The sequence below is a fragment of the Muntiacus reevesi genome, chromosome 1 (assembly GCF_963930625.1).
Source record: "Muntiacus reevesi chromosome 1, mMunRee1.1, whole genome shotgun sequence".
NCBI lineage: Eukaryota > Metazoa > Chordata > Mammalia > Artiodactyla > Cervidae > Muntiacus > Muntiacus reevesi.
Genome location: NC_089249.1, coordinates 154,776,347 through 154,782,845, shown reverse-complemented (window position 1 = coordinate 154,782,845; position 6,499 = coordinate 154,776,347).

The following is a 6,499-nucleotide window of genomic DNA, read 5'->3' as shown; positions in this document are numbered from 1 at the left end:
GGCCAGAAGAGCAGAAAAACAGGAAGCGAAGGGACAGAGATGCTGGAAGATATTGGAGAGCTGGCTAAATCATACAGGCTTTTGCAGACCCCAGTACGGACCATGAATTTTATTCTAAGGTCACTGAATTCATCTGTGTTGTCAACTTTCTAAAGAGTGTGGAGTAATGTTAAGACCTGAGGATTTGGATCCCTGTTCTGCCAGACTTACACTGTGTGACCTCTACCGAATATCACTCCTTTGGGATAACCATTTCTGACCTGCTTCCTTTGGACCACTGTCTTCAGATTCAAGTGAGATAAGCCAGGGATCATCAGAGGTGTCACTGCCAGGGCCTATAGGGCATTTTAACCACATTGTTAAACACACAGACCGAGTGAAAGGGAAAGCTAGAAATGGATTGCATTTAAAAAGGTTAAATATAGTTTATACCAGCAAGGGCTGTTTTGCCTTGGTGACAGTTAAAAGGCATTTTCTAGCCATGCCTGGGGGTTTCCAGCCAAGATTCCAGCTAAGTGCCTGGCATCTGAGAAGGGAGGTTGAAAAGTGACCTACTAACAGAAAAGTACCCGGAGCCTGGAGCTCTGTCCTGTTCAGACCAGAAAGTTGGGGCTGGCTTTGTCAATCCCTACTTCTAATTTGGCCATTAACCCCCACCCAAACTTTTACCTCTGCAAAAACTTGCTAGGTCTCATCTTTGGGCTTAGGAAGAGTTAAACATAAACCTAACGAAACTGCCTTGAGGTCAGGACAGCCCCAAGAAGAATTACAAAAGGAGAAGGACATCTGAATCAGGCTTTCCAGACCCATGTGTGCTGGTGAGCTAAGAGAGCCAGGTTGGAGTTTTAGGTCAGCACCAGTTGGGCAGGATAGCGGCTTCAGGTAGCTACATCTCCACCGTCTTCAGACAGTTGCCCATGGCTGCTCAAGGGAAATTGAGGCAGTTCAGGGAAAAGGACCAAAGTTATACACACTAACATGGCAAGGTCAAGCCCAGGCATGGGGTCTAGGAGCTCAGAGTAGACTTAATAATGATGGTGCCTTTTCTTGAGTACAGACCAGGAACCAGGAGCTTGAATACACTCTCTGTCATCTTCCTACACCCCCTTTGAAGTATGTAGCATTTTTCCCACCTTACAGGTGAGGATTCAAATGCCAAGGAGTCTTAAGACTCTCCCAGCATCCACAGCTGTTTGTGGGGAAGATGGGGTTCTATCCCAGTCTTTCTGACTCCAAAGCTTATGTACTCTTTCTACTAAATTTCACTGCCTCTCCCAAGATATCTGCTTCCTCCCTTCTCTCACATAGCCTGAGGGAGGGGACATATAAGGCACTTTTGCAACAAAAGTCTTTGCCCCTCAAAGGTGGAAATTTAAGAATATCATCATTGTTTTCAGTATCAGCATCATCATCTAACCAAGATTCCTTCCTATGCAGCTGTGCCTTCACCCTCCAGAGACCCAAGGTTATTCTTCTCTCATTGGGGTGAAATCTTTGAACTTGGTGCAGGAGTTAAGATAGTAATTCTTAAAATGTAGTGCCCATACAGGCAGCACCACCTACCAATTAAAATATATATATATAAGTTTTCAGGCCCTACCTCAGGATCTACTCAACTGGAAATTTGGAGTGGGGTCCAGAAATCTGTTTTAACAAGCACCACTAATGATTTTGGTGCATGCTGGAGTTTGAGGAGCACTGAGCACTGAGCAAAGGCTAGATGCTATAATGGCTTCCCAGGTGGCACAGTTGGTAAAGAATCCTCCTGCCAATAAAGGAGACACAGAGATGTGGGTTCGATCTCTCAGTCGGGAAGATCCCCTGGAGGCAGAAATGGAAGCCCACTCCAGTATTCTTGCTGAAAAGTTCCATGGACAGAGAAGCCTGGTGGGCTACAATCCAAGGGGTCAGAAAGAGTAGGATGCAACTGGGCATGCTCAAAGGCAAAGCTACTGTAACAGAAAACCTCCCCCACCCAGAGTTTATTTCTCATCCACACAAAGTCATAATGGGTGTTCCTGATAGGTAGGAAGCTTTCCTCCAAGTGGAAATTTATAGACCCACATGGGTCTATAAAGCCATCCTGTGGCTTCACCATCCCTTAAGGCCCATGACTCCTCTACATGTAGTCAGCAGACAGGGGAAGAGAGGGAATTACATGTGGGAGGTTTCTATGGAGCCAGTGGCAGAATTACTTCTGCAAACTCCAGGTAAGAAATGTATTTCCATGTGCAAGTGGTACTTGCCTATCACTGGAAGCAACAGCTGGAACCTGCAGCTAAACCCGCCCGCTATGAGGTAAGTGGGAGATGTGTGCTGGGCTGACACTGGTGAGAGAAGCAGAGCTGTCACTGGGGCCTCTCCCAGAGATCAAAGGGGATGGAAGCAGTGGGTCAGAAGCAGAGACTCAGAAACATGAGCTGTAACTAGTGGGAGGGTGCAGGAAGTCTGCCATGGTAGAACTTGGCCATATGGAGGGACCCCTGGAACTTGGTGATTTGCCCACCTCCATAGCAGACCAGCACTTCTATCCCTTGCAATTTCCCCATTCCCCATCCTAGCCAGTTTCCATCTGTTCTTTCATCTTTTCTAAGAATCCCTGACATGCCACGTGGCTGCCTTTCTTCTGGCCCCATCCCACTTACAAGTCCTAGCTCTCCTCTAAGGTAAGACATAGGCGCCAAGGAAAGAACTTGAGTTTCGGGTCAGACGTAAGTTCAAATCTTGACTGCATCACAAGATTTGCAACGGTTGGTTCCCTTGTCTCATAAAATAGAGATAAAAGTATTAACCTTAATGAGTTGCTGTGAAAGCTAAATGAGAAAATGTATTTCAATCACACATAGTAGATAAGGAAGCTATTTTTGTTGTGCTGATCTTATTACCATGTGTTAAATCTTCTCTCCTAAACTAAAAGATCCTTGATGGCAAGGACAGGGCTTCTTGAGAACACTGAATCCCCAGTACCAGCTTCTAGGGCAGTGCCTGGAACCTAGTAGATGGTTAAGAAATATTTGTCAATATACAGTGCTCTGTTAATATAAAAAAAAGATCCTGGCATGTGACATGTGGAAAAGACACACAGATCCAAAGTTTGGCCCATCCTCTGGAACTGGTATCCAGTTGTCATCATTCTTATACACGGCAAGAATTGGACTCATTATTAAAATCCCTCCAAGTAACTTCCCTACCAGCTGTCCTTCAGGCTGCAATAAGATGACAAAGATCTGACATCTTCATCACACCATTACTAAAACATCCTTCTTGATAGCCGTTTTAAAATGTTTGCCTAATTTAGCTGGAATTTGGGTTTAACTACAGAAAGAATGTGGGCTTGAATTTGGGGAAGGTAGGAATAGATAACTGAGGCCCTTTCACTCACTGAAAGACTTCCTTGCTAGAGAAAACCCAAGGAACAATGGCCTAGTCAAATAAAGCAAGTGACACAAAAGGAACCTGGAAACATCTTTTTTTTTTTTTTTCCAAAGAGCCTTGGAGCAGGAGCCTGAGAAGGTCTCACTCCAGCTAAAAATCCTTCAATGTCTTTCTAGGGCTTCAGGACACAGGTCAAGATGCTTGACCGGGTATTTAAGATCCTCCTTTCCTTCCTTGTATTTAAGATCCTTCTAGGATCTGGCCATGCCTCCAGTCTCTGCAATCTTGTCCCCTCCTCCCATCTCTGATCCCCACTACTACATACCCCATTGACTGTGTGGACCCTGGGGCTCTTCCAGCTTCTCTCCTGACCAGGGTTCAGTTTTATTTCTTCTCCTGTGCGATGGAGCTGGTCTAGTTCATCAGCCAGCAAATAATTATTGGGGATTTGCTATGTACCCAGCCTGATTCTAGATGATGGGGATAAAGCAATTAACAAACAGATAAAAATTTCTTGACCTTAAAAAGAAAACAGACAATAAAAATGACCAGATAAATGTCAACAATACTGTCTTTTAAGTGGTAATAATTGCTGACCGTATTAGTTCATTTTCCCTTTTGCTGGCACTGTCGAGTAAAGGTAGCAAAACAAAACTTGTGCTTGATAAAGCATATGATTGTTTTAATTAATTTATTTATTTGGGCACTAATAAATGCCACATTTATTACCATGTGGCGTGTGGGATCAAACTTGTGCCCCTGCAGTGGAAGCTCAGTCTTAACTACTGGACTGCCAGGGATGGCCCTCAATGTATTGTTTTAAACATCTTTCTTTGCTGTTCTAAAGACTCAGAGAAATGATCTGTATCTTCTCCTGCCATTGCACTGAGACCCATTAACTGATATTCACAGCACATTATATTGTCCTTCTGACTCTATCAGTAGCTTCTTAAGGGCAAGAATAGTTTCATTTTCATGAAGGCACCAGGGATTATCTGCTGAATAAATGGGAGAAGGATTGTGTCAACCCTGGCCTGTCTGTCCACTGACTCCTAGTCATAAACCCTTTTCAATATTTTTCAATCCTTTCATTCTTTTCTGCCTTACAAAGTTACTGCAACTCTTGCAGTAGGCCTGTCCTGGTTTCTAAAGGGGTCTACTGAGGTTAAAATACCTTGGAGTTGAGATCCCTGCAGACATTTTAAGATTCTGGAAATAAGCACGGCTATTTTCTAACCCAACTCAATGAAAATAAATATTGCAAAAGTCATCACCTAGTGAGCATCTTCAATTGCCAGGCACCATGCTAGGCCCTCGACTAGAATGTCTTTCTAATAAGTAAAAAAATTCTCCTTGGTAATCCTCACAGCGCCAATAACCGTGAGAAATACATGGAAATTACTAGCTGCTATCAATATTACTGTGTCTGAAACTACCGTTTTCCCCTGCATTAGAACAATCTGAACATTGTTAGGCAAAGACATCTAAGCAATTTTAAAATTATTTGAGTCATGACAGAGAGACTCACAACTGAAATATTTACCTTTCAATTTCAGGTGAGGATGTTCCCAGAGATGGAAGATGTGACAAGTTCCCGCATCACATGAGCATCAGAGAAAAGTTCCCCTGACAAGTCACGTGCAGAGATGGGAACCGCTGATTAAGGAGAGGATTAATTTTATCTTCCAAGAATTACTGCCAGGAAAATACTCTCAGATTCGTAGAATGGTGAGGCTGGAAGGGTCTTTTGAGGTCTCCTGTTCAGCCCCTTTGCCTTAGGGGTGGGGAAACAAAGGCCCAGCAATCAGAATCACATCCTGATTGCTCAGATTGCCTTTTCATATGCCCCACACTAAAATTCACTGCAGGAACAAATGAAACAATTAAGAGGGTGTTTGGATCTTGAGTTGAGTATGGATATCCCTTTACTAAATAAATATTTATTCTTTGCCAGGCACTGTTCTAGGCACTGGGGATACAGCAGTAACCAAAGCAAACAAAAATCTCTGCCCTCATGGAGCTTACACTCTAAACAGAAAAGGCGGACACTAAAGATACATATGCATACAGGGCTTCCCTGGTGGCCCTCTGGTTAGGAATCTGCCTACCAATGCAGGGGACATGGAATTTGATCCCTGGTCCAAGAAGATCTCACCTGCCGCGGGCAACTAAGCCCTTGTACCACAACTACTGAGCCCATGTACTGCAACTGGAGTAGCCCGTGCCCAGCAACAAAGACCCTTGGAGCCAAAAATATAAATAAATAAATTGCTGTCTTTTTGCTGTTTCAGTCACTAAGTTGTGTCTGACTCTTGTGATTCCATGGACTATAGCCTGCCTGGCTCCTCTGGGAAATCCATGCAAGAACACCAGAAATGGGTTGAAGTAAATAAATAAACCTACATACAAACATAAATAGCAAAGACTGTTAAATGACCATTAAAAATAGAGAGAAGTATTAAACAGGAAGGCTACAAGGAGGGCCAGTGGAGGAGGGGATGGAAACTTAGGCAGAACCGTCAAAGCCCTCACTCAGAAAGTGATAGAAGGAAGGGAGCCATGTGGACACCCAGTGGACAAAATTCAGACAGAAGGAACAACAGATGTAAGGGCCTGGTGAGTCCAAAGAATGCTGTGGAAGCCCATGTGGCTGGAGCATAAGGAGTGAATTGCAAGATTTTGGACAAGAGTTCAGAGAGCTAATGAGGAGCTGGGGAGGGGTATACCATGTCCTGAGGGTTCTGTATCCAGCCGTCAGTGACTGGTTTCCTCTTGTATCCACCCTTGTTTGTACTTCTCCCTTGCCCTGTGACTTCTGACTAGGTCTGGTCAGTGTAAGGCACTGGTAGGAGATGACAGAGAGGGAGAGGGAGGAAAAAACCAAGTATATCTCCCACTCTCTCTGTTTCAAGTGGTATATCTAGCAGGGGCCACAGCTTCCCATGGGTCCAGCTCCCACCAGACAGGCCCACATGGTTCTGGCTCCAGAGGGACAGGTCTAGCCCTTGGGTTCCCTTTATTCCAGCCTCCCAAGAGGAAGTGGCCACTCCCTGCAATCTCAAGGTTGCTTCATCTTCCCTTGGTTGCTCTTCCAGATCTTCTAATGCCTTTGTAACAGACTCCC